We start from the raw sequence: 10,407 nt of genomic DNA on the forward strand, positions 1-10,407 counted from the left end.
TTTAAAAAACATTTGAGTCGCCCAGTACAAAAATCACCAAAACCCCCTTTTTTCAGTTTGAGAAATGTACTGTCCTGGATTCGTCTCATTAATACCTATTAACTGGTAGTAACGTTCAGTATCAAAGCAGCCAAAATTTTGCCCAAAAAACATCACAAAGTTTGCCTTCCGTTTCAATGTAACATATTTTATGGGAGAGTTTTAAAATTTAGATTGGGAGATTTAGGGAGATGTTTAAAAGAGCTAATCATGAGACTTTCTTTCATTCACGTTACCTTATTATCGTGAACAGGCAACATAGCCGATCCGCTTTAATCAGTGCTTGGTTCATTAATTAACCTCAAAGTTCATGAACTTTGAGGTTAATATCAAAAATGGATATTCCCCCATGCCAATGACACCAACTAAATGTCGAAAAAAGATTTAGGCCTAAAAAATGGAAATGTAATGTTAAGAAACGTCTCAGGTGAGTGTACTATTTATAACAGTATGTCTTAAACCTCCGTTTAAATTTAAAATCCCTTGTTTTTGACCCACCAATTTTTAAAGAGATCTGAAAACAGTTTTCTTTCTATTATAGATACATCGGAAAAGTACCAAAACAACCGCAGTGCCAACACAAATCAACAGCTTTTAAGTGCAGAAAATTAAAACTAAGTGAACACGCAGAAGTCAACAAAGGATTTTACAGCAATTCAACAAAAATTACCAAAATGCATTTATATTAAATAGTATTGAAATATAGGATGTAAAAAGATAACGTAAGCAGCTAGAATTGCAAGAAGGGAGGTCCAACAGATCAGCGAAAACAACGACGTGCAAATATCTTAATAATTTAAGTGATAATACGGGTATAAATGTTTGCGTAAAGCCATTTCTATTTCTGAATATATATTTTGTATTACACGACAAAGAGTTAAAACAATTATTGAAAATATTAAAAACCACAATAATGTACCTATTGAAAGAATGGGTGAAGACAGAAAGACAAAAAAATTTTCAACTAAGAAGCAAAGTATTATAGCTTTATTATGAAGCTAAAATGTATTAAGTCACATTATTGTCGTAGCAAATCCGTTCGGAGATTTCTGTCTGAAAACTTAAACATTACTATGAAATGTTTAAGTTAAATGAACCTCTCAAGAGAGGCTTTTTCCGGGGGGTGTTTAACAAAAATTTTAATTTATGCTTTCATACACTACGTATAGATATGTGTTTTACATGTTTATCATTAGAGGAAGAAATTAAATGATCTAAAGGAGGTGAGAAAGCTAATTTAGTATGTCAAAAAAGAATCCACAAGCTACGAACCAGAGCATTCTATAATTTACTGAAGGAAGAAAATACCAACATAATCACTTTCTTCTTCAACCTTCAGAAAAACCTGTTATTACCAAATGTGTCAAACCAGCAGGCATATTAAAGCAAGTAGTTTTATTTACATAATCTCACTGTCGTTCAGGGATACTCAAAGGCTACACTTAGGCGTTAGAACTTATTCAGCTATTGCTGGACCGAGGACCAATACGAAAAATCTTCCAATCATGTAACCTTTACAATTTCGCCAAACAGATATGTCAAAGTTAACTACTGTAAGACTGGTGTGTGGTGGATAAGGCGAAATAAGAAAAGTATTGTACTTACTATGTGTGACATGGTTATGCAAGCGAGCTCCAGTAAATTAAAAGACAATGGAGCTATTATTTCCTTTTAGAGGGCACTCATTTATTCCTTCTGATAGGATATTTGGGATGAGTAAAAGAAAAATAAAAAAAAGTTTTAGCAAATCCTGCAGAATATTACAATGAAATGAAAGAATATACCACTGTTTTTGTTACGTGATCAAGATTTTAACTTTTTCGACTGGAAAATCGAGGCTGATAACTTTATTAAAGCTACAAGGCAGTGGCGTTTTAAACTTACTAAATGTAAACAATTTTATCTGAAGCGATCCATTAAAAAACCTGGAAAAATTTTGGTGAAGGGTGATCTAAATTTCAATATTTCAACTGGTGTGTTTCGAGGCTTAACCAAGATTAAAGAAAAGTATCTCGTATCAATCTTATCATACTTAAAACAAACAATATACAAAATGTCACTCGGGAAGAGGTAAAAAACGTCAAGAAGTTGCTTGAAATTCATTTTGGGGAAACTTGGCTCCAAAATCCAAGGTTGGAATACTACAAAGCACCCCTACAGAACATTGATCTACCAAGCGTACATAACTACGAAGACTCATTCTGTGGTCCACAAGGTGATATTTTCGTAATTACATTAAAATTTCATTAAAATAAAATTACTTTGACAAGAATGACTTTTGTTTTAACAAGACTCATTTTAAATGACTTGGAGGCAGCTAAATTTGTATCAAAGTAACCAAAGTTACAGCATTAGTATTAAAATCACCAATGTTCATTTTAATTTTTGAATCTCAGAAGATACTTGACAGACTATAAAAAATGTGTATGAAACAAAATCTCCATTACATATTTTTAACAAATTATAATAATTAGCAAATCGTAACCGAAATAAAACTACTACAGAATTTTGCGGTTTCTGTAAAATTGGTGAACGTGGAGATTGGCGACTTTGATAATAGGCGACTCATTTGAAGGCATAAACAAGAAAGCAAACGAAATTGAATAGCACACCTATTCTCAAATATCTCAAGAAGGTTACTTTAAGAGAAAAAAAAAGTGCTTAAGGTTCTGTTCTTACATTTGTTGCTAATCTTTATATTTTTGTTACCGATGTACTATTAAAGTTAAGTATTACAACTTACTTACGTTAAGACATTTTTATAAATATCTGCCTACATTTTTATTCTGTACAATACAAGACCTAGTTGTGGCCCTTTTATTCACGTTGTTATTCGTGGGTGTAGTTAAAGGTTAAGCTATCTTTATTAGAATCTATATATATTAACAAATTAAAAAAATACAGACATAATTTTGAATGAGTAACTTGAGACAAACAGATCTCCACTCCTCAACCTATTCAGTTAAAGACTATAAAGTGTAAACACACACCAAAAATAGATTGGTTGTCAATAGATTGTTAATTTGGTAAAGATACGAGGTCATCTTTCAACATCTTCTACTCCCACAGCAGTTCCACAAGGTTCCGTGTTCGCACCTATACTCTACACCATATATAATAGCGACTTCCCTAACCCACGAGACACTCGCACCCTTACTTTACTTTACGCAGTCGACACTCCTCTCGTAATAACATCAAAATCACCTTAACCTGGTCGACTGGTGGTGCGGAAGATGAAGAGTAACACCTAACCCTAATAACACACAACAGATTCTCTTAAGACATCCCAATCTCAGCGAATACACTACACGCAATGTAGTTGGAAGAATCGATCTCAAACTCTGGGGCGACTGACTCCAACTCCGTAACCAAGTGGAGTACCTCGGTGTGGTGTTCACAAAAATACTTTTAACTGGAGGGCCGATCTATCTGCAACCTGTAACAGGATGAGGAGAAGAGTCAGTTTACTTAATGACCTCTAAAATTAGGACTGATTAAATTAGGACGGACATACTCACGTACATTTATACACACGTACAAAACATTTATCAGGCCAGTGATTGAATATAGAGCAAATATCTGTCATGTTCAATCGCCGCTTTACACAACAACTGCTGGGATTGGAACAGGGAATCCTGCGTAGAGTAAACAACAAACCACATAAATACCCCTCCGCCCTCATACATCAACTGTCGAATATCCAGCTCATCAATGAGAGGCTCTCCACTTTGAGCAGGAGTTATACAATCAAAACCATCCGTGGCCAAAACTTCAGAGCCCAAAATATCATTAAAACTACCTGCTCGGTCTTTAATAATATATTCAACAGACGCCCCAAACGCAAACTCCCATTCCCACCCACTAAATTGCTGTCCCTTTCCAGCAACGAAATTCCTGATGAATACATTGATATCCTGGAGGCAACTCCACTCTATTTTTGCCGTAACTATTCAATAGCTCACTTCGAGCTTTGCTACGGACAGGGAGAGATCGGTTTTCTGTGGTTTTCCGATCCCATTTCACAATAGGGATGTTCACTAATTTTTAAATATTGTTAAATTCAATAGGTTATAACATATATAAAAGGAGCCGTTTTTCTAGCCTCCATTAAAATTAAAATTAAGAATTGATTTATCTTAAAAATATATATTTTTAAACAATTTCATGTTTGCTATATTTTTATACATTTTATAATCTATTGAATTTAACTATATTTAAAAATTAGTGAACATATCTATTATACCTGTCTATTGTTAAGCTATACAATTTTACTAATAAATTTCTGAAAAGGACCATTTTAGCTCAAAACCCTTTCACCTCTGACCACCCTAGATACCACCTCCTCCGCAGTACTACAGCCACCGACGCGTACCACCAGTGAGCACAATGCAGCGACAGAGGCCCACACCAAACAAAAATAAACCACGTCCTAAAGAGGTGTCCCACCTAAAACAGCACAAAAACCACAAACAGAAACAACCAACAGAAAAAGAATAATTAGATAACGATAGTAAAAATAGATCACTTGAGAAAGGCACTCTGCCGAAACAGCTGTATATATATAGTTATAAGAATTTATAATAAACTTTGTGTTCAGTGTTTTATTGTTATATAAAATAAATTTCCAGCAAGTAACGGTCTAATTCATCAATTATTTACATATTTATGTTTATAATATATTTAAAAAAATATTGTGTCCCCTTTGTAGGCGCTTTGCTTACATAATTTGCATTTATAGTACACCCATTGGCGTGTAGCCCATTGACATATTTTTGTCTAACACTCGACCTTGAAATCTCTGCTCACGTGAATTTGTAATACATTTCTCGTAATTACCGGCTCCTTTGTAGGTGGCATCAAAGGCGAGCAAGTTGTGGAAATTACCCCATTGCTCCCTAACTTTATAAAGCATTTAACCACCCTACAAGATTATCGGGTTAAACTCTCGAAAGAATTTGAATCTTCTTCGAAAACTTGCCCTTTTAAGACGGGATGTAATTTTTGGTCTCTTTTACGTTTTAATGTATCATTTGGAACATTTTGAAGTTTTTTCGAAAATATTTTAATAAGGAAGGCTTTATTGCTTGCCACTAGTAATGAAAAATGAATGTTTGTTGGGTGCAGTCTTTTTATAGCTATTGTACAAAAAAATTAAAAAATACCAGTCATTATATTCTTTAATACGTATTCGCTGCCTTCTTTCTTTTTTAGTATTCAGAACTTGGTTATACACCATAAATTATACTAGTTACACAAAGTAGTAATTTAAAGCAACAACAAAAAAGAAAACAGCAAAGAAAAGTCAAGTAATTGAAGACAAAGAAGTCTTTTTATCCCCCATTGAGATCCAAAAGAGAGCTCAGACATCCGCTCCAGTCACCAAAAACTTATAGACCTACCTTCATCTGAATATAATCATAATCAACAGCAGACTTACCATACAGGGGATAATATTTAGGCCATGCTCACAGAATACAAATTCCCATTCAAGAAAATCGTCCGCATAATAATAGAAAGGTTCAGCAATATTTCCACAAACTTCGTCACACTTTACCTACACTAAAACTACGGCACTCTAAAGGGGTTCAATTATCGACGTAAAGATGTTACATTACGATGTCCCAAAAAGGAACAATACGGTGCCTTTCCTTCTTACTCCTCATTACTGGTCGATATAATGCATTTATTCCACAACAAATTCACAAGGGTATTCACAATAAATGTATGTGTGGAGACCAGGAAATTCCTAAAGATTGGAATAAATCTTATATAAGCTCCATATATAAGAGAGGGAATAAAAGAGACTGTTCCAATTATAGAGGTATTAGTGTGACGAGCTCTGTGGACCGGTTGTACGGCAGAATATTAAAGAAGAGGGTTGAAAGACAGATACAAGATATTGAAGAACAAAGCGGCTTTCGTACCGGGAGATCCTGCCTTGATAATATATTTATCCTACGACAAATAATTGAAAAGCGTGTCGAAAGAAGTAGAGAGACCCATTTGGTATTTATAGACCTTGAGAAAGCATATGATAGTGTCCCGTTAAAGAAACTGTTTGAGGTCCTCGAAAGGTCCGGATTGGATTCGACGTATATCCGAGCGATATATAAATTGTACGAAAATGCAGTTAGTTGTGTAAAAATTGGAACCAGAACCTCAAATCAATTTAAAGTCACTAAAGGCCTAAAGCAAGGATGCTGTTTGTCACCGACACTCTTTAAAATATACGTCCAAGAAGCATTGAGGAATTGGAGAAATAAATGTAGATTTATGGGTATCGAAGAAACTCTGTATACATTGTTGTTTGCAGATGATCAGGTGGTGGTTGCAACCGATGAGGAAAATATAAATTATATGAATTGAAAATTATTTGGGGAATATGCCAAATGGGGGCTTACTGTAAACATAAGCAAAACAGAATATTTAAAAATTGGAGGAAATACCACAGATCTGAGGCTTGAAAATGCAGTCATAAAAGGCTGAAACCAGTATAAATATCTAGGAAGCATCATATCAGCAGATGGCAGAGTTAAGATAGACGTACAAAACCGAATAACCCAAGGGAAAAAATGCATGCGAATACTGAATTCATTACTGTGGTCTAATAAAATAAAGATACATACCAAACTTCGCGTATACAGAGCAATTGTAGAACCAATTACCACATATGGTGCCGAATGTTGGACGATGACAAAGAATGAACGAGATTAAGTAGACGTTGTGGAAATGGATTATATTAGAAGGTCATGTCGAGTATCGAGAATGGAAAGAATCAGGAATGAGGAAATTCGAAACCTTACAGGAATTAGAGATACTCTTTCAGATAGAATACAAGGAAGGCAATTACAATGGTATGGTCACGTGATGAGAATGGAGGAGGAGCGGTGGCCAAAGAAAGCCTTAATGTATGTTTCGCCAGAAAGAAGGAAAAGGGGAAGACCACCAAATTCCTGGAGAAGAGAAATTACAAAAACAATGCAATCTAGAGGCTTAGAAGAGGGAGATTGGAGAGATAGGAAAAGATGGAGGCTGAAATGCGGGAACCGGCAATCACCACAAGGACCTTTTTACCAAGATGCCATGTCTAAAAAGTTTTACCAACTGTCCTTAAAAAACTCAGAACGTCGATAAAAAGAAACAGAATCCAAAATACTAACTCTGATTGAGCATAAAGGCAATGATTTACTTCATACCATAATTTTTTTTAACATCTTTCCTAATAAAAAGAACAATATCGCACGATACTGCAACGATGTAACAATAATTCAGTTTAACAGATATTTACTCAAATCTCTTTATACTATTAAATTCCGGTATTAAGTCCAAAAACAAAGATAATGGTAGTGAACATAGACTACATAACAATCATCCACACGTAACTAAGATTGAGAGGCTTGAGGATATGAGCTCATACTTATATCTGGGATCATTGGTTACAAACACAGGATCGCTACAGAAAGAAATAAAACGTAGATGTGATCTAGTAAAAGTCGTCGCAGGAAAGATGATTAAAATATAAAAGGGCTCCCAAATTTTACGAACTATAAAAATAAGGTTGATTAACTGCTTAATATTTCCAATACTGACATACGGATGTGAATCTTGGACCCTAAGACAAGCGGAAAGAAGAAAGATAAACGCTACTAAAATGTTTTGTTAGAAAAGAATGTTGACGAATGACGAATTCCATGGACAGATCACAGGACTAATAATTCAATTTTAAATGAGCTAAAGGTCAGCAATCAATCTTCAACAATTAAAATACTTTTTACTAAAAGGCCTATGCATGAGTTAAAAGAAATAACCAGAGACAGAGATCTTTGCAGATGAACAATACATGACATGGCGATGACCACTAGAATACTTCCGGGGGGTCAGGACTGATGAGAGAGATCCATCCCCAAACAAGAAACACGGTTTAAGGTCAATTTGGGGGATAAAAGCGCCTCCCCCTCTAAAGAAAATCTTAGAGGAATTACGGTCCCTAAACTCTCCCCGACAAGTAGAAGCACTCAAAAACACTCCTTAACTCTCCAGTGTTGACGTAAGAAATATACACATTACGGGTGACCTCGGTCTGTTGGACCGAAAGAGACATATTGCTTTATATATTCTTATAAACATACATTTTGCAAATAATTATTCTTAAAAAACGGCTTAGATAGTTTACAAAAATGTTTAATCAGAAAACTAAAAAAAAATAATAGAACAAGTAATTGCTTAATCGTTAATAAAAATAAAGCATACGTTTCTTAAGAAAATACAAAAAAAAAAATGGATTAAACTTACAAAAGTCCTAGTTTAAAGCATTGACTACAAACAGTGGTAACATTTTCGAGACAGAGGAATTTACTACAAATTTTGCGGCCATATTTTGTTTTCCTATTTTGTTTCTTCTTCTTCTTTATCTTCTACTTCTTCTTCTTTTTATATAGACATGACTCTGTCTGTTTTTTAATGTGTCTCCACTAAGTTGTCATTCCATCGTTTTCGTGGTCTTCCTACTAATCATCTTCCTATTGGGAACTCGTGTCTTGCCGTCTTTACTACTCTATTTGTTGTCATTGGGCTTATATGATCATTACTGTACTTCTAGCTCTGTCCCATGGTATTTTACCATCAACTTTTTTAATTTTTTTTATCTCTGCTGTTTCTAACATCTTTTTGTCCTCCTTATGTCAGTTCTTGTTTTTGCCGCATATGCCACTATTGGTCTGATAACTGTTTCGTAAATTCTGCCTTTTGTTTTTTTTTTCCGATATTTTTATTTCTCCATATTGTTTCATTCAGACAGCCTGCGTCTCTGTTTGCTATATTCACTTGATCTTCCACTTCAGTTTCGAGCTTTCCGTAACTAAATAATGTGATGCCTAGATATTTAAACTCCATCTCTTTTATCTATTTAATCTGACCTTCCAGCTTTAATTTATATCTTAGTAAATTTGCTGTTGTAATCATGAATTTTGTCTTTTTGGGGAAATTAACATGTTAAAGTTTCTGGCGGTTATATTAAATTACTGCCTGGGATGATTGCGGGGTAGATTGAGTAGCTTTACGGTTACCACAGCCGGTCCCAAACCCGGATAAAAGGTGGAGGGTGATTGGCAAGGTTAGCAACCTACCAATCGTAAAAACAAATACTGCTCAAAGAAGCAATGTACAGCCTCGGAACCGGATTGATACTATAAAGACGACTATTTTGTTTAGAGGTACAAATTTGTATTTGTACTCCGCATATCTGTGATACGTTTCTGTGGGTAACTTTCATATGTGTTGCATTCTTTCTCGGATGGGACGTGGTATGTGTTAATCTGCTTGTCTTATTATCACTTGTTTTTTTTACGAAACCTTTGGATCGTTTTATCAAAAAACTTTTTTAATGCGATGTGCTCTATCTTCTTTTTACTTACATTTGTAAATGACAAATGCATTAATTCCTGTCACATTGAGTAGGGCGTTAAAGACTATCAGCGGCCATTTGCTAGTATTACGAGCTACATTTAATTTTGTTCATAACTGATCTACCATGTTAACTCCTATCTTCGATTTGTTAAAGTCAATAATCGTTATAGGTTTTTGTATAGTTTCATCGATCTCGTCATCGTCATGTATGGAAGATACCAGATGAACGTTTTAGAACGTGTGATGCAAAATACAATTTTCCCTAAATGCAAACAGACTTGGTGAACTTGGTCTATCTTACTTACTTACTCCGTGGCGTTACAACTCTTCGTGGGTTTTAGCCGACTCGACAACATGCATTCACTGTTTTCTGTCTTGAGCAACCTCCATCCGATTCTTCACGCCCGTAGTGCTTAGGTCTCCTGTTATATTATCTCGCCACCGGAGACGAGGGCGTCCGCGTGGTTTCCTTCCAGTTGGGACTTCCTCCCACACCAGTCTTACTGTTCGTTCGTCAGAATGTCTTCTGAGGTGTCCTGCCCAAAGGAGTCTTTTGGAGTTTATTTCTTTTATGATGTTGGCGTCTGGGTAAAGTTCTTCTAGCTCTTTGTTAGTTCTTATCCTATATTGTCCTGATGCATCATCCAGCACAGGGCCAAAGATTTTCCTTAGGATTTTTCTTTCCCAAACACATAGTTTCTCTTCGTTTGTCTTTGTTATCGTCTACGTTTCGCTTTCATACATCACAACGGGTCGTATGATTGTTTTATAGACCTGTATCTTCGTACGTCTTGTTAGTTGTTTCGATTTTTTAAGGTTTTGGAGGGCAAAAAGACATCTGTTGTCGGCCTGGATCCTGTTGTTTATTTCTTGTGATTCGTTATTGTCTTCAGTTATTGTTGTTCCAAGATACTTGAATTCTCTAACGCGCTCAAAGTTAAAGTCATCGATGGTGATGTTCTG

The sequence above is a fragment of the Diabrotica undecimpunctata genome, chromosome 1 (assembly GCF_040954645.1).
Source record: "Diabrotica undecimpunctata isolate CICGRU chromosome 1, icDiaUnde3, whole genome shotgun sequence".
Taxonomy (NCBI): domain Eukaryota; kingdom Metazoa; phylum Arthropoda; class Insecta; order Coleoptera; family Chrysomelidae; genus Diabrotica; species Diabrotica undecimpunctata.